Source organism: Fukomys damarensis, unplaced genomic scaffold (genome assembly GCF_012274545.1).
Source record: "Fukomys damarensis isolate Sample0158 unplaced genomic scaffold, DMR_v1.0_HiC HiC_scaffold_33, whole genome shotgun sequence".
NCBI classification, from domain to species: domain Eukaryota; kingdom Metazoa; phylum Chordata; class Mammalia; order Rodentia; family Bathyergidae; genus Fukomys; species Fukomys damarensis.
In genome coordinates, this window is record NW_022900945.1 from 43,005,575 (window position 1) to 43,033,347 (window position 27,773).

At 43.4% G+C, this 27,773-nt stretch overlaps 1 long non-coding RNA gene across 1 annotated transcript in view; it reads right to left on the reverse strand.

The window, feature by feature from the left end:
- Window positions 1-20,103: 20,103 nt before the first annotated feature.
- Window positions 20,104-27,773, reverse strand: part of LOC117284010 — a 9,989-nt gene continuing 2,319 nt past the window's right edge. The window contains exons 2-3 of the long non-coding RNA XR_004515080.1: window positions 22,560-22,634; window positions 20,104-20,244 (exon numbers count right to left, since the gene is read on the reverse strand). This is a non-coding gene — a long non-coding RNA (uncharacterized LOC117284010). The remainder of the gene's footprint in view (window positions 20,245-22,559; window positions 22,635-27,773) is intronic.

Sequence of the window (27,773 nt, forward strand, 5' to 3'; positions counted from 1 at the left end):
AAAGACAACATCCAGATACACACTTCTGGATACTGCCCCTTCCTAGAAGTGTCTCTTGGATGAAAAATTTACATACCTCCTCAGCTACTCACCTGTTATGGAACCTTGAGCAAGTTACTTCTACAGTGCTTCAGTTTCCTCATCCTACAAACAGAGGTGACATTATCTTCTCAGAATTTTTGTAAGAATTCAATGCAAATGGATTCAAAGAGTTTAGAAGAGTGCCCATTACTTAATAAACACTCAGAAAGTGTTAGCTATCATTACCACATTGCTACGATATTTATTATTAAAGTCAATGATTGTTTTACTTGCTTGTGTGTCTGGATACTTTGGAAAAATATCTGGCATTAACAAATAATAATCGGTGAATGAATGAATGAATGTTTTTAAGTGAATTCTTTCAAAGATGTTGCACTTCTCAGGACAGTTTAAATTTAGAGAGGATCTATATGTTGATGACAGTGCTTAACCTATAAATGGCTAATGGTTCAATTTCAGGCACCTGTGAGAAAGGGAGTTAGAGTCAATGGTTCCTTCCACTGCCCTTCATATCGAGCCTGTTCCTGGAAACATGGCTAGCCCAGATGTCCTGTCCACTAGCTCATAGGTATTTTTTCTAAGGTTGAATCTCCTTAGCTCTAAAAGCAATAAAAACCTTAGAAAGAGAACCAGAAAAGGGGCAAATGAAGCTAACAAACAAAATCTGTGCTAGTTATACAGAGTATTTCTTGGGTTTCTCTAGGGTCCAAACCCCAATCTGTATATGTATTTCATGGTAAAATAGGGAGAGAGAGTGCAGCCGTCCACTGACCTTGGACCCTGGAAGAATCAGGCTCCTTTGAGACCCAGGTAATACGTTCTCTTGGGGAGAACTCAGTCCTCTTTCACACATCATCAGAGATTTCCGGTAATGGACAGTAGAAATATTTTATCTAAATATCACAGAATAGTTTTGCTATGAGTCTACCTGGATAGAATCTCAAAAGGAAAATAAATTATTGGTTTCTCATTCAGAGGCAAGGGCTAAGAGCTGCAGTAGAACCTGCCCCCCCCACCCCGCTGGTCTTGCACTCTGCTACTGACCAAATCTTCGTGGATATTGCCCAGTATGCTTCTCACAGAAGACGAATGGGTAGGATGGGACTAGTATTCCTTTTTCTTTCTTTTGGAATTCTTTGAAAATATATTCTTTGTTTTCACATGGTTCAACCAAATGTCAGCAGTTCCCTGAGTAACCTTTCAGAGATATTTATGCAAACACAAGCAAATCCACACATATATTTTCTCCCCGCTTTACATAGATGAAAAGCTTGCTTTACACAGTTATGAACCTTGCATTTTCCACTTAATATATTTCAGAGCTTATTCTATACCAGAATATATATACTTACATCATTCCTTTTGGTGGCTACATTAAGTTTTATTATATGTGCTGCTGAAGTGAGCACAGTGACTACATTAAATTATCAAAATTAGTTTATTTAACAAGCCTATTTAAGTTGTTTCCAATCATTAATTTTTGCAAACAAAATGTTAATGAAAAACTTGTGGGCAAGTATAGTTTCAGGATGTGTCTGACTGAAGGTCTGAAGATAAGTCTCTAGAAGAAGAACTATTTGGTCAAAGGCTTTCACATTCATAAATTTAATTATTTAATAGTTATTAAATAGTTATTGAAAAGTTGCCTTTCACAGACAGCCTCCTGTTTTTTTTGGAAGAGATGACAAAACTAGAGCTTCAAGAAGGTAGGTGACTAAAGTCACATAAACCATAAAAAATTGGGATGAGAACTAAGGTTTTTGGTTCTTGGCCTGATACCTTCTGGGGAAAGGACTCAAAGAAACTAAAGAGTGTTTTAAAAAATCACACAGACCAATGAACTATAATAAATTCTACAGCTTAACATATTTAATGTTAAGCACTAGAGATTCAATTTTGAGAAAGCCACAGTTCCTATCCTCGAAGGACCCTATAGTCTAGAAGAAGACAGACAATTCAGGCTGGTGGGATAAGAATGAGACACAATGAGAATATGGGGAAGGAACAGACAGGCTAGATAATCTTCAGTTTGTTAAGTCAGCCTTAGGAAAGTCCGTTCTGAGAGACACACTGCACAGGTCACATAAATAATACTGATGACACCTTATTGTTATGTATCTAAAGTGACTTCATGTGTTTCGTGAGTTATTTTATGCATTACTCATAACAATAATGTGAAGGAAGAAGTTAGGGAGGTACTAATCACTCCTGGATGTAGGGAAACTGAGGCAGATCCAAGGTAGGCTACTTAGCCAAAGTCCCATGGTGAAGCTGGGGTGCAACCAGGGCTAAAGCCAGGATTTCTGCCCTGACACACGACTAGCTCTGTAATTCTACATGGAAGGCAAAAATTAGAGAGATCAAGCAATCTGAAGTCCCTATGATGTTGGAATCCCTGCACCCTTGATGGCCTTGGTGTACTGCCCTATTTTCATCACCATCCTTCCAGTAGTATAATGAGCCTTTCCCTGGGTGCTGAGGCAGGCCATTATTTCTACAGAATGAGTAATGGGTGGTTTTGGTGACTCAGCTCTAATTGATTTGGCCTGTGACTCAGCTATGCTGAGGCTTTACCTGGCCAGCATGAACAGGCTGGGCTCCCTTGATTACCTGCCTCACCCTCTAGTTCTCTAAGCCTGGACCCTGCCATGCTCTTTGGAGCCCTTCTTTTCTGAAGACTTTAGCCCTGCTGTAAGACAGATTCCAGAACACACACCCTGAGCCATTGTGCTTTACCTATTTCTAGTGCTACTTTGCTGTGCTCTGTATAAAAACTAGACACTGTTCAGTGACTTCCCTGATGCTGACCACTAATCAGGATGTCCATTTGGTTTCAATGACATGTCTGCAAAATAATTTGCTTGATGGGATGCTAATATCCCATTGTTTCTGAGTTTGCCCCTAAGCTGCTTTATCCACTGAAGGATAATGCTGTCACTCCAGGTCTGTTCTGGATGATCTGGTGATCTGGATGTCTGCAGGCTTTAAACTCTTTGCCACCCCTTCACTCTAAAGCCAAAGCTAATGAGCTGGGTAGCCTTGAGCAACTTGCTGTCCCACCTTTCTGGGATCCTATTGGCTCAGCTATGAAAGTGCCCCCTAGGTTTCCTTTCCTTGAAGGTATGCATAAGAACATAGCTATTTGGGATCCCTTGAAGGAAGGCGCTGCCTGAAAACAAACATGATTACTATTTCCATCACCTTTATAATCCTTTAATCACACATTTGCAGCAGGGAGCCTGGCCAGGGTGAGTCCATTTATATAAACAGCAGGAAAAGGGAGGCTCTGTGCTATACACCAACCGTGCTTAGAGAAAATGTAAGAATTGCTGCTTTTCGTGAGTAGAAAAATGAACAATTGAGGTATTTATTCTCAAATAGCTCTCACTGAAACTGCTGGGACCTGTGCTCAGATTTTGAAGGCTTTGACAAAGACATATCACCCTTTCAGGGCCAATGGGAATTCTGGCCTGAGCTCCTGGCTCTGTCAGTGGTTTGGAAGGTATGGGAGGGCAGGATCTCTGGGCAATCAACTTCCCAAGAACAAAGATCCTCCTGTATCTCCTGGGATTGGGTTATGGAAGTATTGATATAGAGGCCTACCTTCCTATCAGGAGTGGGACAAGGAGTCTAAGGGAGGTTCCAAAACCATTGTTTGGAATGAGTCTTTAACAGATACGGATTGGTTTTTCTTTTGAGATGATGGGTAGATGACAGCAAACATGGACTGGGTCTCTAGAAGGGAAAAGGGAATGCTCTTCCTCGATCTCTCCAGGTGCAATGAGGTTTTAACCAGTGGGCCAAGTCGTAGATGCATCAAGGACACATTTATAGTACAGTGGCACAGGTCACTAAGATATTTACCTCAGCCTGAGAAACATATCCTGACTGTTTTAATTTTAGGTGATTCTCAGGTAGAAGCCAATATTTCCTTCCAGAGAAGTGGTCTATTGCTGGTTAGAGCGGCATTTCAACTTGATTGGCTTTGGAGTTTGCCCTGCAGATTTGCAAAGCACACTTCTAGGTATGTCTGGGAGGCTCATGGAGGCATGGTCTTGGAGTCTCTGTCTGCCCCCTCATCTTTTGGATCTGGGCTCTTTCTCTGCTCTGCTTCCTCACTACCACAAACTAAGCAGCTTCTTCTTGTCATACTTTTCCAGTATTATTTCTATGCCCTGGAGCCACCAGTCAATTATGGACTGGAACCATGAGCCAATTAAACCTCTCCTTTAAGTTCTGGGTGTTGGTTATTATGTCTCAGAAAAAGAGAAAGCTGACTAAAACAAAAAACTGGTACCAAAAATGTTAGGTCATTGCTGTGACTATACCTGACCATGTGATTTAAAAGTCTTTGGAACTGGTTTGTGGGAGGACTTTGGAGATGCAGACTAGAAAAGCCCAAGAAAGCTATAAGCAGAGCCTGTTGGGTGATTCTAGTCAAAGCTCAGAAGACCAGGATTCTCACTGGAATGCAGAGAGTAAAGGTCAAAGTTAGGAGGTTTCAGGTGGGAATAAGGACTCCATTGGCAATGTTACACTGTAGCAGAGAATATGCAAAAGATTGATAGTGAGGGTTATGAGTTAATCTGGCAGAGGAAATTTCAAAACAGCATAACATTCAGGCTGTGAAATGGATACTGCTGTTTTAGTCAGATTTAGAGTGAGAATCAGAGATAAAAGGCAAAGCCAATAAATTTGAAAACCCTGAATGAACCTTGTGTAAGGTTGGGGTTGGGGCATCAAAGGAGGTCTGGGTGTGGAAGAGATTGGTGCCATTAAAAAGGAACCAAGCACTTTGTCTAGTGATAAAAGGAAAGATGAATGAGTAGATGTCAGAAATCAGCAAGACCCCACCCACTGCAAGCTTAAACCTTTAATTTTTTCTTTTAAGATGGGTTCTTGCTGTGTAGTTCATACTTGCTGTGAACTCACTATGTATCCCAGGCTGACCTGGAACTCTCAGTGATCCTCCTGCCTCAGTATCCCAAGTGCTGGGATTACAGGCATGTGCCACCAAGGCCAACTCAACCTTTCATTTGAGAAGAGAGCCTCTGGACTCCCTTCTTCAGAAGGATTGCTTAAGGAATTGGTTCCCTGAGATTCATTTCACTCTGCTCAGTTATTCAGAAAATCAGCTGCTACCATGTTCCAAGGGAGCATGTCTAGGGTTCACACTGGCAGTAGATCTTGGTTTCATTCATGTGATACTGGTTTTACTGGCATGCAGAATGTATGAGTCATAGGATCAGAAAGGCTCCCACCCAGATTTTAAAGGAGGGCCTGGGAGGCCCTGAAAGGCAGTGTGTGAAGCTATGAAAATGAAGCTGAAGTTGGAGAGGCCAGCAATGTAGAATGTCTGCTGAGGAAATCTACAGGTTGTAAGTAGAGCCAACCCCAGAGAGAGGACACATGGACTGCAACCAGCAAGACCCATGGGTAAAGCTGCTGAAATCCTTTGGAACTCATATTTTATGACCATGTTCCCTGGATGCCAGATGTGAGGCTGCAGAACTTAATGCTTACCTGACTGGGCTTTGGTCTTGCCTTGGTGAGATTCTTTTCTATTCCCACATTCCTCCTTTTTGGAATAGAAATGTTTACTTTCTGCCATTGTACCTTGTGATTATGTAACTTGTTATTTTTATAGACGTTCATAGCTGAAGGTTTGCCTTGAGTTTCAGAAGAGATTTAGCCTTGGATTGTTAAAAAATTCTGCAACTGTTGAGATTTTGGGGAAGGAATTATTGCATTTCTGGTTGTACATGGGGTAGTTGTATTTTGTTAAGTGGAATTCCGATCCTGCTAGTATTTTTATTTAGAGATTAAGTATGGTTTAAGGAGATGTATTTGATTGTAAAGTTGACAAGGGGTGGATTGTGACTGCTAATCCTGGTATGTTAACATCATTGGATTAAGAAATGCCTAGAAGATTAGTAACATGCACTCCTGATTATGTCTGCATTGGCCAAAGCCTTGGGTACTATATCTGGTCCCTTGTCTGTTCCTCCCTGGCACTGTTTCTCTGCTTTGCTTCCCAGCCTCCATGTATTGAGTAGCTTTTGATCTTCCATGTACTTCCCCCCATGATGTTTCTGCCTTGGAACCAGCTAATGAGCCAATTAAACATGAGCCAATTAAAACCTTTCCTTCTTTAAATTATGGGTGGCCGGCAACATGAAAGCTGACTAATACAGTTTATTGTGCTTAAGAATCAGTCTCCTAGTTTGAATAGAGTGTTATCATTTGCTACTCCTGTATAATAGATCATCTCAGGACTCAACAGTGTACAAAAGTGAACATTTATTTAGATCACAAGTCTGCAGGTCACCTGCAGTCTGGTGATCTTGGCTAGCCTCTATACCACGTACTTCTCACCCTCCTTCTGGGGCCCCTGGGGATGGCAAACATACATGCAGGTTAGCAGACATATACAATGTCTTTAAAACCTAGACTTGGAACTGCCATGGTGTTATATGGCCAAAGACAAAGAAAGTTAGAGGGGGGAAAGATAATATTTTATGCACAGAACTGCAGCATCACAGGCAAAAGACGTAAATAAAAAGGGGTGAAGAATTTGTACTAATGATGCAGCCTAAAATCCTGAGAAAGATGTCAGAATCATGCTTCCTCCCTTGGAGCTCTTTAAATCTCCCTCACACCACCTTTCTGCCTAGGATGGATGAACTGATGGGGAATCTTCTGTGGGAAAACCAGCCAGCCAGAGTAACTTGTCCTCATGATTGCCTCTCCATTTTTCCTGCAGTGGTTGGAATGTGTCACATAAAGAAAGGAAATACAGTGTTTGCACCAAGTCAAATGATTACTTTAGTCTTGTTAATGGTTCAGTTCCCATAAGTTGTAGTTTTCACATCTAAAATTTTCCTGGGAGAATAAAGCAGCCAAAGGAACACACAGCAAGGAGTGGGAAAAACAGCAACCACAACAATATCAGGTCATGTGACCCAAATTACTGCTGCGCAGGAAGCTGATCCAGAGAGATGAGAAAGGGCTGTGCCCAGCCTCAATTGGAGACCAGCACATGCAGCTGAGATCTTGTAAATGATCTGAACAGAGATTTCACAGAATTTTGAATAAAGAGCTTGTCCTTGCCAGGACCTTGGAATCTTCAAGCTAAGAGGTCCTAAACACAAGCAACTGAATTCCCACCAGGGCGGAGTGACAGCAGCTCTCATAGCTTTCCAAAAAAAAAAATCTGTGCATTAAACTTTCCTTTCCCAGGCCGGCAGCCCTCCACATCCCCCAAATTAAATAAACCCTTGTTGTTTTGCTCCCTGCCATAAAGCATATTATTTTACAATGTCTCATTTACTAGAGGTTACCAAAAGAAAGCTAAATTGGGATTTTGTTCTACTGCTGATGACTCGTCCCTATTACCCTAACTCATTTTCAGTGGCATTTCAACACTTTGGTAATGAATTAGCTCTACCATTTCTGGCACAAAGAAAAGAGGGTTTAAATTAATTTTCAGCAAAGGATACTATTGGTCCAGGCAACTTCCCTCCTACTGTGTTAACATCAATGTCTTGTCTTATTAAATGCCGATAAACAAGTTTAACAAGCCACAAATTGGCTTATTGACACCTCTGTCAGCTGTTCTCTGCTTCTCAAATCCCCAGCTTTATAGGCATATGTGGTTATACAAAATGGGAACTCTAATGAAACATGAGAATGAGAAGCTGGTGTTAACATCTGAGTTCCCCGGCTGCTCATTTTTGCTCTGTCTGATTTATATCTAATAGTAGATGTCTGAATTTGGTCTCTTCACCCTCTACCCGCTGGGGTTCATTTACATTCCTGTGTGAATGGCTTTTCCATTCCTTTCCATCCTCTCTGATTCCTTCAGGGAGCCTCCCCATTGGCTATTACACTGGGCAGTCCTCTCTACGTTTGAAAATCAGAACATGGAGGACAGAAATGCTGGTAATCCTTTAACCTACTCATTTTGTGTGCTGTTTGGACCTGAGGTCAGCAGGTCACAGGACAGCAGGTTCCAGAAAAGCAGGGCACAAGATGATGCCTCATATACACAGTGCGCCTACCGGGCCACAGCATGACTTAATGGCTGTTTTTATTAGAAGACGAACCAAGAGAGATTGGTTTTAACCCACAGTAAGAGACTCTTCCTTGAAGGGTCAGGAAAAGTTGCTTGAGAGTAAAGATGGTTACAGATGTGGCCAAGACAATATGTGGCACACGGTCAAGGCCACCAATAGTTCTCCTGGCTAACCCTTCCTTGAGATCCCAGAAGCAGAACAGCAGCCTTGTCCACTGGGACAGGTTCTACTGTTCTCAGAAGCAGACTGATGGGTGACCCGACTCATCCTTTTGAAGTGAGGGTTTCATAACTTGGCTGGTATTCGAATCATCCATTGTTTTTCAAGTTCACGTGATTTGGAATTTATATAGGAAATCTTTCCTCTATAATTCTTCCCTGGTCATAGCATTGTTATCAGTGATCAGGAGAATCAACAATAGGAAAGAGATATGAAAACAACATGACAGCATGCTGATCTCTGGGAAGATAGCTTTGCTGGCCCTTCTACAACTTGGCTGTGGGGGAAGGTATGCCACACTTTTCCAGATTGTCTCAGGGGCATAAAGCCCAAAGGAGACCAGAAATTGCACTGAGTGAGTGCATGTGTGTGGTGGGCATTAAATGTAGAGGAGGCTAGCATGGAGGGAAGGGGAAAGAAAGACCTGATAAAGAACAAAGTTTGGCCCATTCAAGGTAGCTTTGATGGCGGCTCCTTTTGGCATTTTCCTTTGCAGGTTTCCTCTTAGCACAGCAGGGTTCCAGGGATCCCTCACTCCTCCCATTTACTTGTAATTCATAGATGATTTCCTCTAGTTTTCTGAATCTGAAGTCTTTGACACACTGATATAGCCTTCCTTGAGCTCTTAGCTCTCATCTCCATTGTATGCCTGCTAGAGTTCTCAAACTCAGCGTCCTAAAACTAGCCCCTGATCTCTCTCCCTGAATCTTCTCCTACAGGCTTTCCCACCTCTGTAAGTGGTGACAACCATTTTGCTGAGCTACTCAGATAAAAAACATTACTGTTGCTTGCTTCTTTCTTTCTTTCTTTCTTTCTTTCTTTCTTTCTTTCTTTCTTTCTTTCTTTCTTCCTTCCTTTCTTTCTTAATTCACATCCAATCTATCCACAGATTTTATTGGCTCTTCTTTCAAAATATACCCAGAATTTAACCCTTCTTATTACCTCAGTTCCTGCTATCCTGGTCCAAATCACTTAGATCAATCTCTTGCCTGATCTTCCGTGGTCCACCCTTTCCCCAACCCCTACACAGGAAGCCAGCGTCCTCCTTCAAAATCCGTGTCAGATCATGTCACTCTCCTGCTCAAAATCTTCACTTGGAGAAATGTCCAAGCCCTTAAATGGCCTGCAGTATCATCCAAAACCTGGCCCCACGGCTTCCATGGACTCATCCTCATTCTCTCCCTCTTGCTCACTTTGTTCTGACTTGCCTGTCTTCCTGCTTTTCCTCAGATAGGCTAGGCACTCTCCAGCCTCAATCTCTTTGCAACTGCTCTTCTCTCTGCAGGGAGTATTTTTTTTTTCTCATAGGTATGGCAAGGCTCGCACCCTCATTTCTTTGAGAAGTTTCACTAAGGCCTTTTCTGATATATAATATTGTTCTCTTCAACCCCAGACCAGACACTGTCTATACCCATTTCCTGGCTTTTTATCTATTCCATATTTATCACCATCATATTTTATGTATATACTTATCTGCTTTTCCTGCTGGGATATAAATTCTATTAGGGCAGATTTTGGAGAAAAGGTGAAGGCTGTGCTTATTCACTGCTATGTTCCAGCACATAATAGGTACATAATGGCTGTGACTGAATGAACAAATGAATCAGTGCAGTTATTCCTCTAAATCCTAGCCAACACCTCGAACCTCAGGAAAACACAATGGCAGGGTAGAAGGAAAGTCAGGAAGAATCCATTCTCTCCCCTTAAAGCTGCCCTCCATCCAGAATATTCTTCTCTTTTCATCTAACTCCAGCTCATCCTTGAGGGGTCAATTTAAATATCATTTCTCCAGCCTGAGATACTAAATTAAGTTCCTCTGTTAAATGCTTCTGTGATTCCTGGTATTTACTTTTGCAGCACTTCACATGCTAAGGATTTTATAATAAATCATTCACGGCTGTTGTTTAATGTCTGTTTTCCCCGATTAGACTGTGAATGTCACCAGGCAGGGACTACTTTAGTCTTTGTTTGTAGCTGGGACCCTCATACTTAACACATGCTTGACACATGTGTGTGCTTCATTGGGAAAAATGGACAGTTGACAGAATGTAGGATTTGAATACCCGAGAAAAGCTTCACAGCACAACAAGGCCTCTCTATGGTGTCTCATGGCAGGGCTCACCAAGAATTACTGATCATAGAGGCGAGAAATGGTTGTTATTACAAAGAACGCCAAGGCCAGGCTGCCTCTGAGTCTTGAAAGATAGCCAAGGTAAGGGCTTGACCCTAACTGCCTGAGTGGTCCACTTGTCATGATATGGGCTCAGTTTGCACATCTAGTTCTCAAGAGTCCCTCTGTCTATAGATAAGATCCATCTATATAGGTAAGGAGCCACTTGTTTATGCCCTTGGCCTTGAGGCACTGAGGTATCCTCTCAGTTAAAAATCCACAGTTTTAGAGCAGAAGAGACCATTTGACCCTGTTCTCTTCTTTTACAGAAAAAAGAAAGGAGGCTCAGAGAGCTGAAGTAAATTGTCGGTCAGTCACATGAATGATAGAACACAGCTAAAAATCCAGAAACATTGATTTCAGTATGTGATCTTTGGGCTATGCTGCAGTCATGCTTTTGTTCTTCTCCTGAAATAAAACTTTAAAAATTTACCAGCATTATTGAGATATGAAAAATGTGGTTTTTAAAAAAAATTTGCCTGTTTTGGTTTAGATCTAAATGTTCCCCTAAAAGTCTCACAGTCGGAGGTGGGACTTGGTTGGAAGGGGCAAGTCACTGGGGACCAGACTCAGAAGAGCACATTGTCATCACTGGTTCTCCTCCCACCTCCATCCCACTTCCTGTCTGCCGTGAAGTAAGCAGCTTTTCTCGCCATAGCCTTTCGCCAAGCCTTGGAACTGGCAGAAGTTGGACTGCACCCAATGAACTGTGAGCTAAATAAACCTCTCCTTTAAGATGAGGGTGTTGGGGATTTAGACTCAACAAAAGGAAAGTTCATACATCATCTTAGTATTAATTCATTACCTTTATTAATCCTTTAGTATGGACTTCAATCTAACCTGGCTTCTTTCCCTTGGGCTTTCGTAAAAGATTGTTTTGCTCACCTCAACTCCTTATCTCTTGGGTTTTCAATCTCAGAGTATAAACAAATTGCTGTTTTCTCTCATTTTGTGGCCACTCAAGGCTCTTTTCAGGTGTGGGCAGATTCTTCTTGTGTCCTATGGTCTCTCCTTCTCTTCATCTGTCTCCCTCTCCAGTTGCTCTGTATTGCCAAGAACAGTGATATTATTTTCTCCAAAGTTTCCACCGGCTTCATTAACATTTCCATGGTAGGTATACTGGGTTTTGCTAGAAATGTACCAGTAATTTGAACAACCAATACATTTTCTTGATGGCACTTGCTTATAGCTACATACTTGGTTTAGATAGCACCAAAATAACCAATGTATGTTACTGAGGCGAGTACGAAGAAGTAGAAAATGTCATTGTTGGCTGTTAGGTGTTAACAGCTGTGGAGACACACAGATGACAGCTGACTGCGTCTTATACTCTCCAGCTGCCTGTGTGTGCCGGGCCACCCTACCTCCTGCCTGGATTACTGCAGCAGTCTCCTCACTGCTCTCTATCCCTCCGCAGTGACCCCTACCCCATGCTCTACTCCGAACACGGCAGCCAATGAAGTCTATTTATCATAGAAATCCGGGCCTGGCCCTCCTCAGTCCTGAGCCCTGCACTATTTCTCTAGACTCAGAGCAGAAGCTGAATTCTTTACACTTGCTGGAAGACTTTGCCTCTGCTCTTTGTTAATTATCAGATTTCTTATTCTATTACTCTGTACAGTACACTTCCACTAATTGAAGCAAGACTGGAAAATATTTTTAAAACAGAAATTGCCTCTTACTGAACATGTACAGACTTTTTTCTTGTCATTATTCCCTAAACAATACAGTACCACTAATGATATAGGATGTACATTACGTCACACATAACAGGTAATCTAGTGATGAGTTAAAGTACACAGGTGATGCCGGCCCTGGTGGCACATGTCTGTTATCCCAAGTACTTGGGAAGCTGAGGCAGGGGGATTGCTGTGAGTTCAAGGCCAGCTTAGGCTAGGTGAGTTCAAGGCCAGTCTGAACTACATAGCAAGACCTCCCCTCAAAATAAACAAATAAATAAACAAACAAATAAATAAAAGGCAGGCAGGAAGGAAGAAAGAACATGGGAGGATATGCATAAGTAAAATGCAAATTCTACAGCATTTTTTGCAAAAACATTAGCACCTATGGATTTGGGTATTCTGGGGCATCCTAGAACCAACTCCCTACTAAAAGATGTCTGTACTCTTTATCTTTATCTGCTCTGCTCCTGCCCCATCACCTCCTTTGCTATTTGCTGTGGATGGAATGTTTGTGTGCCCCTATGATTCATATAGTGAAAATACTTATTAGGGTGAAGGTGATTGGGGGATGAGGCTTTGGGGAGGTGACTGGGTTGTGAAGGCAGAGCCTCAGTACTAGAATCAGTGCCCTGTACTGTAGGCCCCATGCTCTTCTGCCTTGTGACGACATCACAAAAAGATGGTTGCCTGTGAATCTGGAAGAGGGCCCTCACCAGATATCAAATCTGTCAAGCCCTTGATCTTGGATTTGCCAACTTTCAGAACTGTGACAAGTAAATTTCTGTCATTTATAAGCCAGGTATGCGGTTATAGCAGCAGAATGGATTAAGGCATGAGTCCTAAAACACACCAGACACCCAGCTGCAGGGCCTTTCTATGGGCTGTTGCACTTTACAAGTCCACCGCCCTTCTTCAAGGCATTGCTTAAATCACTCCTTCTCCATATCATGGATACTTTATTTCATATGCCACCTGCCCCCAAATTCCGATCCCCTTATACTGCTTTATTTTTTTCCTATTGTCCTTACCACCTTCTAACATTGTGTAAAGTCCACATGTTCCTAATGTTTATTGTTCACTGTCTTTTTCAGCTAGAATATTAACTCTCTGAGGTTGGGGACCAGTTTGTTCCCTTTTGTTCCCAAGCACTTGCGACAGTGCCTGACACAGAGCAGGATCCTAAGATTGTTCAATGACTAAGGTCCTAGTAATAGCTAGTAGCTGACACTTTTTGAGTAATAGCTGTGCCTGGCATGGTTCCAAGCTTGCACTGTAGTCGTAGTGCTCAATGTAACTGAGAGTAAGCAGCATATAGTAAGTTCTGTCTGTAACAGTTTTCATCTCCTCTAAGATGTTAAGTACTACATTTTGGTTTCCCAGTATTAAGGTTTGTATCTAGATGTCTCCCCAAAGCCTCATATAGTCATAGCTGGAGTTTTTCCAATGTGGCTGGATCTAGGGTATGTGGTCCTAGTGGATTAAGAGTGTGATGCTTAGATTAAGGGTATGTGATTACTAAATTACTTCCAGCATAGTTCTGAGCAGCACCACCCAAAGGGGAGGTAGCCTAGACTGATATAAAGGGGCAGAAAGAACACAGGCTGCTGCTGCCGCCACTGCTGCTGCTGCTTCTACTTCTGCTATTGCCCTGCTGCTGCTTGCTGCTTTGCTGTCTCCTCCCTGCTTGCCGTGGACTATTTTTCCTCCATGACACCCTGCCTTGGAGCCAGCCGACTATGGCCTGAAACCTCTACACACTGTGAGCTGAAATAAACCTTTCCTCCTTTAATTTGGGGTGTGGGTGTTTTGTCTCAGCAATCAAAAAAGTAAGATATCAAGGGAATTTCAACCAGACAAAACTTCTTCACTTAGGATGAATAGAATGTGGGAGGCTAAAAGGAGAAAGGAAAGGTGTGTGTACTTTAAACACAGATGCAGTATGGCAATTGCTTTTATGATACAAATTACATAAATTATACTTTAAAATGTTCTCCTCTGCTAGTTGTGTTGGGATGGGGTGAATAAACATAGAACAAGAAAGAATTACTGGTGGCTTGAATGCAAATGAGATTCTAGGGCTGGGGATTTAGCTCAGTGGTTCCATCACCTGCCTCACAAGTGCAAGGTCCAGAGTTCAATCCCTGGGAACAAAAAAAAAAAAAAAAAGAAAAAGAAAATGAGGTTCTAAATACAATATTCATGCTACAGGCACACAAAGGGCAAGAGGATTGACAAGATGCAGATGATTCTTTCGGTGATGTTCAGAGATAAAAGAACATCTGAGCTAATGCAAGGACACTGCTTCCAAATGCATCTGTGATTGGAGTCCCCCAAGCCTCTCATATAAGTACCCTCTTGGTCCCGTGGCGCTTTCATTCAGATCATAGCTCTCTTCTCCACCTGTTTGCCTGGAACTTCAGCTCCCCACCCCATGGCAGGCCCCCTACTCTCCAGTATAGCTGGAGAACCTCAAAGCCTTTTCTTAGTGTAGCGGGGTGTGGAGAGCTCTCACATGCAATAAATGTAATGACCTGGGTGCTACTGTCCCCAGTAGCTCCAGAAGGCTAACCCATTGGCCATTGCGCTATTGGGCACTTGAAATGTAGTTAATCCATACTGAGACTTAGTCTCAGTTGAAGAAAATTTTAGTAATAAGACTTAAAGCATCTTGACACTATCCTTTTCTTATTGAAAACATGTGTTGGCAGGAATATTTTGTTACTAAGCTAAATTCATTATACTTTGTTTTGTTTTACTTTTCCAAATGTGGTTACTGGAAATTTTCCATCTGTGGCTTGCACTTGTGGTTGGCATTATATTTCTATTGGAAGGCACTGCCATTGACACTGCCACCTCTCCTGGGCTGTGATGTGCCAGATCTATACTGCCAGACGTCATTGTCACTTCTGCTGGGCAGACTCGCTCTTGCCCCAGTAGGTCCTGAATCATCTACCAGACACGGCCCCCGCCCAGGTGCTACCCCCAACACTCTCAATTCCTCAAGGTCTCAAAGTGGCCAGGGGCTGGTGGCAAAAGCCCTTTCATGTTCCTGTGAAGAGTGTCCCTAGGCATAGAAAGCTGTTTGTAGTCTAGTGTCTTAGAGTGCATTGGAACCATCGTTTTTAACTGTACCGCCCTCTCTGCAGGAAAACATGGAGGTGGGCCAGTGTCAGGTTTTTGCTTTCTTTTGTTTGCTCTTTTTTACTTTTTGCTTTGATATTTGTCTTTAATTCAACTTTATTAAGTCATAATTTGCATTTAATAAAATCCACCCATTTTAAGTATAGAGTTCAATGAGTTTTGATAAATGACAAATCTAATCAACATATGGAACACTTTTATCACTCCAAAGAGTCCTCTTGTGCTAGGCAGATTTGAGGATAAGCTAAAAAGCTGTATTCAGAAAAGATCTCATAACTTTACTGGATGCACTGGTCAGGCCTGATTCTCTGTTCTGCAGGATAATTCTCAGCCAAGAGACTCTTGTTCAGGGCAGAAGCCTCTACTGTTTCACAGACTATCCAAAGTCTGTCCCAGCACAAGCCCTGCAACACAAAGACTGAAGAGTTTTTGTTTTCCTTTGTGTGTGTTTGTTTAGTGAAATATAAAATGACTTCTACACACTGATCAATTTAATGAAGGTTCTAGAAGGAGGAGGTGTATGCTTGAGTGCATACTTAGGCAGCAGTTAATAATCGGAAGATGAGTTGTTGGTAAGTTTTAGGGAGAGCAGTGGCAAGACAGAGCCCTGCATGTAGGCATCTTCAAAGTTCCGTACTACATTCTAGCCGTACTACATCTATTCCAATTCTTCAGTCACATCAAGATCCTTGTTTGCCCAGGGCCTTTGCACAAACTACTACCATGGACTCAAAAGCTATTTGTCCTCTATTTACATACCTGATTTCTTATCACCTTTGAAACCTCAGTTTCAGTGCCACCACCTCAAAGAGGACTTCTCAGACCACTTGATCCAAAATGAGTCCCTTGTGTTCAGCCAGGTTACTTACATTAATTTGTTTGTTTGTATGTTGTATTTGCATTTCTTTTATGTTTGAATGGAAACTCTATGAAAGTAGAAACCATTCTGTGCTATTTTGCAGTATGTATTCACAATTCACCCTTCTTCTGTTTTGCATGGTTCAATGTGAGGGGAGTACTCTTTGCTGTTTCACTGCCTTAAAACTTGGCTCTCTGACTTGCTTTGACTGATATATGTCAGTGGAAGTAAAGTGCACTGCCTCTGACTAGATGCTTGAAACAGTGTAGTTTCACTTGATTTCTTGGAGCTCAATCTCTCTTCCACAAGAAACACTTCCCTACATAGCTATTGATTGCTCTTCTTGTTTCTGCAGTGAAAGCCTGAGAAGAGGACTTGAATTCAGTCTTGAATCCTGGAGAAGCACCATCCTGGCCAACCTGTAGCTCTGTCAGCAGTAAAAACAAACATTTGTAGCTGAAGGTTGATTTTGGAATAGTTTATTACAGGAGATTATTACAGCGAGAGCTAACTACTTACATGGGCCTACTGCACAGAAAGCAATCTAAATGTTTGTTGAATGAGTGGAGAAAAAAAATCCAAACATTTTCTTTAAAGAAAGTCCCAGAGCAGAAAGTGTGAAAGGTGTATCATAGAGCTTTGGAACCTTGTATGAAAAAGTGAGGGGCTAAGGCATGGAAGGGAGGAAGAGTCTAAAGATTCTTCAGGACAAATCTCAGAGAAGAGCTTTGCAGCCTGTGAGATGACATGGAATTTGGAACCCCAAGCCACACTAGAAATGAAAGTGTTTTCAATCAAAATTCTAGACAGAGGGCCAGGGATTTAGCTCAATGGTTCCACCACCTGCCTTGCAAGTGCAAAGGTCCTGAGTTCGATCCCGTGTACAAAAAACAAAAAAGTAGACAGAAAAGACATTCTGGGAAAGTAGAATATCAGCTAGTGGTGAGTCAGGTACCAGGATTTACATACAGAAGTTTGAAAAGCACAGAGCTATAAAACAGAAACAGAACCCTAATCCAACAGAGAAGGGCAAATTGTCTGTAGACCTCTATTTAGGGATAGAGTGAGGGTGATTTTTCGTGCTTTTTTGGGGGGGGCTCACTGCCCTTTCTTCTCTGTGTTAAGTCTGATGAAGTTGGATGAGGGGAAAGACGCAGTGGCATATGCGGGATGACGTGTCAGTTCAGATGAAGATCAGAACTGAGGAAGAGCACCTTGTTTTTCTCAACACAATTTTTCCATGAAGAAAGGGGCTTGCGCTGAGGACCGTAGCAGGGGTCTCCTGAGGGTTGAATCTTAAATCACTGCAACAGAATGAGTACTGAGCTCCCTTAAAGATCCATTTACATTGACTCAACCCTAAATATGGTCAGATGTTGAACAAAGCAAGTTTCCTGCCGAAACAAATCCTATCTGGCTGTCCCCCACCCCACTCTCACCCCCACAGCGTGCAAGTAGGGTTCAGAGCATTTCATCAGTGCAACTTAGAGGCACTGTATCACTCCAGAGGGTGAATGCTCCTCCTATGGTCTGGGTACCCCAAGCAGTGCTGATGGAGAGGGTGAAGGGGCCACGTTTCCTCCACAACAGAGGCTGCGACATCAGTGGCAGTGCTGTTGTTCTCCTTAGCAAAGCCTTACCAGACTGGCTGCCTTGTCAGTGGATAATTCTGAACACCAGCAATCTTGTGAGATGTTCCCAAGATCTGCTGTGACTAAGGAAAGTAGAAAAAAAATATATATGTATATAGTCTCTTTCTTAGGCTCTGTGTCAGAACCCAGGATCTTCAGGTGCCCAGCAGCACCTTCCAGTTAAACTTCTCCCATTGCCATCCTCCTCCTCTCTCTTCACCCCATTCTGCTCCTCAAAGGCTCGGGGGATAAGATGCCAATGGGGAGTCAGAACAGGTTCCAACCTGTATCTCAGCAGGTCCTTCCTACCCTCAGCCTTCAGGCACCTTGCTCCAGAGATAGTTCTGTTTTCCTGAAGGCTCCCTTCAGTGTGAGAGGCCACACTAGACTAGAGTCCACTGTGGTCTTAAGGCCTGGCCTAAGAACTTCACTGGGGGAGTCTGGAATGGGCCAAAGTCTAGAATCAGATTTGCTTCCTGAAGTAGGAAAGATCTTGAAGGAGCAAAGTCATATGATAGATGTCCTGCCAAGTAGACTGAATTTTGATGTCTACAGTAAGGTAGAGAAAAGCGGTCCTCTGTGTCTCAGCCCTTACCGTGTCTACATGACTCATCCCAGATGGAGTTCCAGTCTGGGAGCAGAACCTCAGAAAGACAGAGTTCAAACATCACCACCAGGCCGAGTGGGCAGTGGGGCTTCTGTCCACAGAACCAAAAGTAAAGTTCAGGCTTTGGCATCTGTTCCATATGTGTTGCCTCTGCTCAGGAGGAGTGTTCTGCCTGCCTCATGGTCTGCTGATGACACCAGAGACCGGGAGAAAGAGGGCACTGGTCAGGGAACAGACTGGTCTACAAGGGAGCCTGCTTGTTTCCATGGTAATGTTAGGGATTGATGAAGGAGAGAGAGAGGGGGTGAGCTAGAAAGACATGGGCAGTAATGGCCTAAACTTCTGAGAGCTCTGCCTACTGATTTGGTCTTGGCTTGGGTTGCCATTTAGTTATCACGACACTTTGCCAAGGAGGCAATAAGCATCACCACACTGGGCAGGTCATGATCTCTGTCTGCCTGTCTGTCGCAGTCCCTGTCCCTGTCTCTGTCTGTCTCACTCTGTGTATGTGTAAAACCTTCTGTTTCTTGCTATAGGCAGGAGTGATGTACTCTGTCCAGTGCAATTTCACTAATCCCGAATGTACAGTAGGTTGGACTCTTGGTAGAGCTTCAGCTTTTGGCACTCTAGAAACTGAAACAGAGCAGAGTGGAGGTGGAAAAACACTACAGCTTCATGCATTTTGAAGGACAGTGAAGAAACACCTTGGCCCCAAATCAGATTGTTCCTGATCTAAAATTAAAAGCAACTTAAGCCTTAGCTTTCAAGAAGAATGGCAGATAATGGTTGTGAGGGTAGGGAGAGTGATTGCTTTTCTTTTCACCTCACGGCTGGAAGCAGACCTTTCCAAGATTTCTTGAGACGGGATTATTTACTGTCTTTTAAAAAAAACATTGCACTTTGCATGAAGATTTGCAAATGCCAGGCATACGGCATGCCGGGTGCCCAGCCAAACCTCTTGTGGTTAGCTCTGAAATGAGATCATTTCCCAGTAAGAAGGAGGTCAGATTGTGAAGAGGAGAATTCATTTGGCTGCATCAATATGTAGGCTGCAGTAAAATCACAAAAATTTGTGTTGCCCTGCCGTAGCAGCAATCCTCTGACACAATTTGAACTCCCAAAACATCTGCCATGTTCTACAACCCCTTTCTATGTCCTCACTTCTTTCATTTTGCCAGCAACTCCCTCGACACGTACGATTGGAGCTCCATTTGGTAAAGCAAGTAGATCCTAGGAAACTTTCTAAACTTTCCTAAATCATCCTCTATTTGCCCAGTCAACGTGAAGCCAAAAGTCTTCCTTTGCCACCCTAACTGCCAGATGGGGAGCACTGTCTACCCCTCTCACCCCCAATTTGATTCAATCAGGAGTTAGTGGTCACTCAGGGCAGAAACCAAAGCCCATGTGGCCAGTTTCCTGACCTAAATGCTTTTGGATCCTTGTGGGAGGCAAAAGTATATGAAATAATTAGGGAGCAGTGCAAAAAAGTTCCTGAAAATGAGTGGGAATATAACTGAGTCTGTACCCTACCAGAGTGCAAAGCAGCTGGGGTAGGAGAAGAGCTTCTTGGAGCAGAGTGGCTCAAGAAACTTAATAGAACTCAGGATAGAACCATTTCTGTGTTAATCAGCATTCGGTTACTAAAAAAAAAAGAAAAAGAAAAAAGAAAGAAAGAAAACTAAGATACTCAGCTTAAGAAGAGGAAGTTTCTTTTGACTCACTCTCTTGAAGGTTGCAGTCCGTGGTTGGTTCTCGCCGTTGCTTTGGGGACCATAGTGAGATACTATGTCATGGTAGATGCACATGACAGAGCAAAAGCTGCTCACAGCAGTCAGGAAGCACAGAGAGAAAAAAAGAAGGAGGCAGGGTCCTAATATGCCCTTCGAGGTCATGCCACCAGGGGCTGTAAGACTTCTCAGTAGGCCCCACTTCTTAAAATATCTGCCTCTTCTCAACAGTTCCAAACTGGGGCCCAAGCCGTTAAGACATGGGCCTTTGGGGGACATTTAAGATCAAACTATAGCAATTTCCTTTCCTGTTTCTCCATCTACACAATTTGTAAGTGGCTTATGAAATGATGCCCAGTTCAAACTTTGGGCTTTTTCAGGCATACCAAAAAGCTCTGCTCTTGCAGATAAAACATGCTTTAGTGCTCAGTGCTCCATATAGGTCACAGAACTAAGATAAGAATACACTAGGCAAAGAAAGGGGCTTCGTTAGACATCTGATAGCCCTGGATTAAGTGTCAGCTCTGTTACTTCAGCTCTGAGCGGTGTATTCAAGTTCTCTGAGCCTCAACTTCTCAACTATAAAATGGGGATAACACTGCATCTAGAGTGGTTGTGAGGATTAAACAAAGTATTTGACCTGCATGAGCATAGGATCTGACACATAGTAGTGATTCAATAGCTACTTTGTTATTACTTTTCCTTCTAGAATTCCAATACCTTAACCCTTTGAGAAACAGAGTGTGCTCCCGTCCAGTACAGAAGTGGTAATGAACAAATAAGATATCATTCCCTTAAAGACGGTACACACCTGTAGATGATCACCCCAGACAATCTGCTTCCCCTATTCACGTGTATCTTGGCTAGAGATCAATTTCTCGCTCTTTCCTTAGAGAGGCTGGAGGAACACAGAAGACCCCTCCAGTCCTTTGCCCCTGTGTGTCAGTAATGACAGGGCACCGAAATAAATCACAAGGTATATTCCCCTGCCTTTGGGTTTGTTTGTTTGTTTGGCAGTAAAAATGAAGAGATAAGCTTGCAGCACATTTCAGATCCATAAGACAAATTAATTATCCCCAAGTAGAAGCTGACCTTTAGCTGGCCCCAGCTCCAGTGCCTGAGCCACAGCTGCACCTGCTTTGAAGATGACAATATCCACTTGCTAAATACTAATAATTAGTCACCAAAGTGGGATAAAGAATGCAGAGCAAAGTGAACCTGCAATTACTGTACTCATGTGCGTCCCCTGCACCCTTGGAGGGCCAATTACCCCGGCACATTACCATAATTGGACTGACATGTTAACAGCATCTTCCATTCTTTCAAAGTGTCACTGTCTCCATTTCCTGCCCCTCACACCCCCGAGCTCATGGACTATGCTGCACTGTGCCTTGTGGCTAGGGCTGGCTGCAGATGTCAAAGTTGTGCATCTTCTGAGGAATGCCAGATGACCCAGGTGCAGGGTTGTGTGTGCACAGAAGAGTCTGGGATGAAGGTTACTGTCCTATCCCCACCCCATGCCCGGTTGCTCCGACCCTGAACTCCACCTTTATCTCTTATGGACAAAGAACCAAATTTGCAGGTGGCTCCATGCACCAATGATAAAGTGCACTGGTTCTCCCCCTGGAATCCTAGCTCCTTCTGGGAGCCATTTGTGTCATCTGCAGTCTACTCAGTGCGGGTCTGGAACTAGGAAGACTGGGGCGAATGCCTGACCATGGTAGCCCAGGCGGCCCAGTGTCAGTAACAAGCAAGAATAGCTAGCTGTTCATCTAGCTTCAGCCCTGAAATGAGGAGTGGGCTGCCTTTGGCTCCTAAGAAGTTTCAGGAGACCTCTCCTCTCCCCTCCTCTCCTCTCCTTTCTTCTCCTCTAGCAGAAGCAGATTGGTAGCATGGTGCTCAGCCACTAGCCCTGCCCTAAGGAGCTCAGTGCTGGTGGCAGGCAAAGCTCCTCCACCCTGGCCCCTGCTGCCTCAACACCATTTCATGAGGTGATCGGTGTCATATTGATCGAGAAAAGGCTGTTAAGCATGAACACTGGCTTTGCACTGACAAGAAAGCAGATTCCTGCTGCTGACCTTTCCAAAGCAAAAACTAGTTTTTAAATTTTTCTTTTGCCCTTCTTCCCCATCCTTTCCATCAGATGTATTTTCCCTTTGAGTGGCAAGAGCCTTTTAGTTAGTAGTCACTGCAACCTTCCCAGGCAAGAGAACTTGATTTCAGGCTGTGTCCATACTCTGGGGAACCAAGCCACTGGGAATAAGTCCCTGGATTTTCTCCTGCTCAGCCTTGGGTCAGAGAGATATAGCAAGAAACCACTGGGTATGGCAATACTGAGTCAGTACAGGAGCTGGTCTGTTGGAGATTCAAGGATGGAAAGCAGAGGTGTGACGTCTATTGTCCTACTTGGAATATCTGTGCTGCAAAGTCCAGGGACACCGTCCCCACCAGATTCAGGGTGCTTGGTGCCTCATGGGATGCCTTAGAAGACAAAAAAGAATGTGTCCTTAGAGTTGGGCAAAGTTATAGCACTGATTGCCCCCACCCCTGCCCCACACGTGTGCATATGTGCCCTGTGCCTTCTCCCAGAGCTGCTCTGGACCTCTCAGGCTCCAGGCTTTCTGTTGTAGATGCTACTCATGCATGAAATGGTCCATAAGGACCACTTCTGCTCTAATAAATATACCACTATCCCCTCCAGAGCCCATCAGAAGCACATGCATGAAAGTAGTCCTTGGTTACCTCTGCCATCGTGATACTATTCTCAGTGTACACCATTCTAAAATTATGGTAACAAGGGTTCTCAGTGGATAAATCCAGTGTTCCATTAAAGAAAAGGGAAACGGGGAGTAAAAAAGATTAAGATGTGAAATATACATGTACTGTCACCCCACATTGGATGTATTCATTATGTATTGCAAATATATACTAATAAAAATAAATTTATAAAGAAAAATAGAAGATTTGATTTCCATTAAGTTTATTGGTACATATAAGGTAAAACAATACAGTTACATTAATCAGTGGGATCTTGTACCTTTACATGATGTATCTTTATTTTTATTTTTCCCCATACCCCTGCCCTCCCTTCACTATTTACAAAGAGTTTGTTTCAATTTTTTCCTTTTCTTGGATTTTTCTTCTCCCTTATTTGCTTTCCCCTAACCTTTCCACTTCCCCTTCTGCTTTAGACCTTTTCTTCTTATTTCACATTATCAGTCATACCATTTGAACCTTATTTACACTTGTAGTTTTTCATGAGAAACTATTCAGTATTTACTCAAGTGTGTCCTATTTATTTAACTTAAGAGTGTGGCCTCAATACACATTCATTTAGCTATAAATCTCTCTAGTTTCTTATTCTTTATGGCTGGGTAGTACTCCAGTTTATTAAAAAAAAACAACCCACATCATCCTTATCCAGTCTTCATTCAATGGGCAATTGGGCTGTTTCCAAGTTTTAGCAATTACAAACTGTGCCACTATATACATGGGTATGCATATATCACTGTGATATGATTCTTTTAATTCTTTTGGAAAGATAGCCAGCACAGGGATGGCTGGGTCAAATGGGAATTCTAATCCTAGTTTTTTGAGGTATCTCCATATTCATTTCCCCTGGTTGCACCTTTTTCTAGTTTCTTATTCTTTATGGCTGGGTAGTACTCCAGTTTATTAAAAAAAAACAACCCACATCATCCTTATCCAGTCTTCATTCAATGGGCAATTGGGCTGTTTCCAAGTTTTAGCAATTACAAACTGTGCCACTATATACATGGGTATGCATATATCACTGTGATATGATTCTTTTAATTCTTTTGGAAAGATAGCCAGCACAGGGATGGCTGGGTCAAATGGGAATTCTAATCCTAGTTTTTTGAGGTATCTCCATATTCATTTCCCCAGTGGTTGCACCAGTCTGCACTCCCACCAACAATGGAGAAGGGTTCCTTTCTTCCCACAACCCCACCAATATTTGTTATTGATTGATTAGAAGATTTATTCTTGACTCATCAGATGTTTTGTTCTCATTATTTTCATTAGTCACGTAAACTCAGAAATGCAAACCAAGAGCTACAACATCTAATGACAGTAAGACAAATGCAGTCATCAACATAGAAAGGTATGTAATACCCATAGACATGTATCCATTCCTAGACAGTCAGCCCCTGGACAGAGACACACTGATGGGCACAAACAGAATCCATCTTACCCACAAAGAAGTATCCTCAAAACACACATATTATATAAACACACATTCAAAAACAAACCCAATAGGTACATTCAAAAAGAACCCAACCATATGTACAATATTCCTGGGCTGTAAGTGTGACCCAGAATGTGCCAGAAAGACTGCCCTGTCGTTTTAGCATTATAGCCTTTGTGTTGAGCTCTGTGGCAGGCATTCCTTCCTGGGTGGCCAGACATTCACGGCTGGAAATATGCAGGGCCAGTTGAATGCTTTTATGGAATGATTTACAGGGCTTTGCCTGACTCCCCCACAGGGGCCCATGCTCCTATCTGCTCTTCACATTCCCTTGAAGAAGTCAAGAGTTTCAGTGTCTTCCTACAAACGGCCTTGCACAGCTGTGGGCTCCACAGGCTGAAGGATTCCAGGCAGTATGTTCTTTGCTCAAAGTGTGTGTTTTGGGCTTCTTAGAAAAGAGACAGGTCTAGTGCTCTGATTTTGCTCCCTGATAAGGAAGGTAGTATTCAGACTTTGGCTGCAGAAGGTAATTCTTTATAGCTGAAAGGGAGACGTGCTTGGCCCTGAGGCATCAGATGTTGGAGGGGAAGAGACAGCCCATGGCTCAAATGGGATCTGACTTCACAGAGCTTAATTGCTTGCCTCAAATTCACCCTTAAATCAACATTAGCAGCAAGAGATCAGGTCTTTACATGGGTGCCTAAATGCTCCCTGAAAGTTATACTTATGTGACTAGCCCAGGCTGAAGATGAGGCCAGTGTGGTCGTGGTCATGGGACAAGAAAGTAGAGAAGAGTAGAATTAGGGGAAACACAGAAGTTTCCTAGTGGTTATTTTAAAAGTATCTGTTCACATTTGTGCTTAGATATCAGTTGTTCAGTGTGAAGTGAAATTAGACTTCAGAGTGCGGGCAAGACCTCATCCTTCCTGGGAAGAGCTGTGGTGCAGAGGGGAGAAAGAAGCAGTGGGGAGACTTTTGGAGAACAGGAGGATCCGGAAGGGGCTCGGGAATCCACTGCAGGGCAGAGAGCATGTTGTATCTCCTCCTTTGGCCAATAGCCTCCACCTCACTGAATGTGTGCTTTAGGGAGACAAATGATCCCCATTAATTCCATCAGGTAATGAGCCAGTTGGCGCCATCATTAATTAAACTAATTAAAAGACACAGGCCTTGGAGGTTGGCACACACTTCTGTGCCACCCCAAACATTTCATTTCACTGCATCTTTGTGTGAGGTGACTACTTAGGAAGGACACAGGCCCCTGAGATTCTGTGGAAATACACCAGCTAACTTGAAGCATTCATTCGTCTTCTGACTCACTCGTTCATTTATTCATTCAGCTAACTAGCAACCAGCACCCTAAGGTACTGGTGCTGGGGGCAGAGAGAAGGCATCAGACCTGCCATCTCTCATCAAATCACAGACACATAAGCACTCAACTAACACAAAGCGTTTCACAAACCTCATTTAATTTTCACAACTCAGAGAAGAAAAGTGCTGTCACCTTCCCTATCTTCACAGATAAGAAAACTGAGGAGATCATTGTGTGGCTTGCTTCCCAGGGAGACCAGGGCTGGGAATGGAATACACGCCTTTGATTCTGGTTCTCTACTTGACAGGCCAGAAAAGCAGAAGCAGCTCTTTGCAAACAAGTCAGACGGGTGGTCTTAGGGAAGGCTTTTCTGAGGGCATAACACAGGAGTCAGTAGATGAGCAGGCTGAATTACTGGAAAGGCAAAAGGGTATTTCATGATGAAGGGGTGGGGTTAATGAGGCTCAGGATGGAGGAACATAGAATATTCCGTAATCAACCTCGTTTGGCAGGCAGTGTTACAGGGTATTCAGAAAAATGTGTTTGCCAGGCAGAATGGAGATAAGTTTAAAACACCCTAAACTTCCAAAAGGCAAAAAGTAATTCTGGAATATTTCTCAGAGGCTGAATGGAAAATCGAGATGGGTGTAGATGAAAGTTTATCCTCCACATCTGTCATGCTGTCGGGGCTGCAAGTAACAGAGTAGATTCCATTGTTTAGACCTCTTTTTCCATTGTCCACTTTATCATTCTGTACTGTTTTTCCATAAGCTAAATATGCCTTCTCCTGTCTAAACACTTGGTTCCAGGCGGCCCTCTGTGAAGAGCAACCTGTCTTCTCTGTCTCCCAGGCTGCACCCTGTGTGGGGTTCTGGTTCAGCTCCGACCCTGTCTGTCCTCGGCCGCCTGCCCCTGTGGCCCTTTTAGTCTCGCGGTACACAAAGACCCCTTGACTTGTTCAGCTTTTTAGTCCCCAGAGGTCAGGCTGCCCTGGCTCTGAGGCATCAAATGCCAAGCCGAGAGATAGAAAGAGGGGGAGTGTGAGGGCGCAGTGAGACTCACTGCCTGAAGAAGCAGCTCTTGTATGTGATTGCTCCCCAAGCTTCTGTCCCTGCCCACAACACTTTATGATCCTCTCTTTTTGAGAGAGCCAGACACTCGGCCGTTCTACCCTTTACACCCACACCCACAACCCTGTCTCACTCTGACAGCAGAGCACATGGTAGGCTCAGGCCTTGTTTGCTGAATAAATCAGGGTCTCAGGCACCAGAGCATTAGGGCAGGCTAACACAGTCTTGTGGATGGGCTTCTTAGTGTATGCTCTACCACAGTATTCGCATTCCGTGGGGCCTCAGAGACTCCCACAACCACTTCTTCCCATCCTCAGCCACCACTGCCACCAGATGCATGTCTGCTTAATTACAATTCGTGAAGTGCTCGCCTATTAATAAAACCTAATTAGTCCAGTCATGCCATCCCTCCATGCCATCAGGGATGCAGGGCCCATCAGCCACCGTGGTATCAGCCTTGAGCAGAAAGGAGTTTAAAAGCCTAACCCCAGATCTGGCTACCAGGAGGCTTTGAAAGCAGCTCTTCAGAACACCCCAGACTGGGAGGGCTGACAAGTTTCATGCCTGCCTGGTTCTTGGTGCTGTCCCCATCACCTGCGTGCACATGGTGTATTGTGCTGTGACTGCCTCCCTCGTTACACTGGAAGTTTCTTTGAGGACAGGGCTGTTGTGCTCACCGATCTTGGTAATCACATAGCACCCCCGCTTTCTCTATCCCTCCCTTAGGGTTGGCTTTATGTATGTGCGGGTGTCCAACTGTAGCATGGTGGGAGCTGTAGACGAAGGCACACCTGAGGAATCAGCCCCCACCCGTGCACTCTGGAGTGGAGGCAGTGTGGATAAGTAGTAGAGTGCTAGTTTTGAAGTAAGATTTCAACAGCAAGCCCAGAGCTACTAATCCTAGCTGTGTGGCTTTGGATAAATTCCTCAAACTTTCTGTGTCTCCGTGTTATTATTTGTAAAACAAGGACAGCAGGACCTGCATTGTAAATGATTGTACAATTACATGGACTTCTTCCAATAAAATTTAT